This window comes from Schistocerca gregaria, chromosome 1, assembly GCF_023897955.1.
Source record: "Schistocerca gregaria isolate iqSchGreg1 chromosome 1, iqSchGreg1.2, whole genome shotgun sequence".
Lineage (NCBI taxonomy): Eukaryota > Metazoa > Arthropoda > Insecta > Orthoptera > Acrididae > Schistocerca > Schistocerca gregaria.
Window position 1 is genome coordinate 414,675,809 of NC_064920.1, and position 618 is coordinate 414,676,426.

The window sequence follows — 618 nt, forward strand, 5'->3', positions numbered from 1 at the left end:
ATATACAAAGTCGTCAGAGTTATTCCTGCTCTCAGCGAAACACTGCAGTGGTTTGATTCGATCGATAAATCGGTTCTTTTTTTTTCTTCCTGTGACTAGGGCCTCCCATCGGGTAGACCGTTCGCTGGGTGCAAGTCTTTCGATATGACGCCACTTCGGCGACTTGCGCGTCGATGGGGATGAAATGATGATGATTGGGACAACGTAACACCAAGTACCTGAGCGGAGAAAATATCCGACCCAACCGGGAATCGAACCCGGGCCCTTAGGATTGACATTCTATCACGCTGACTTTTTTTTGTTCGTTGCATCTGCTCGGAGCGGACGTCTTAAGACATCCGTTTAAGTTCGTTGTTGATCGATTAACTCAGTTTTTTTTTATTACAGAGGGCAGCTAACCCTCTGACCGAACACGCTGAGCTACCGTGCCGGCGCCATTCAGCTACCGGGGGCGGACAAATCGGTGCTTACGATAACTAGCTTTACCTTTTGAGAGAGATAAAGGAGCTATGAAGCGACACTACAAAACACTGATGCAATTATTTTGTTTCCTGTCTCTTGAAGACGGTGTTGATTCAGTGAAGATATAGTTGAATGAACATATATCTGGCTTGCAGC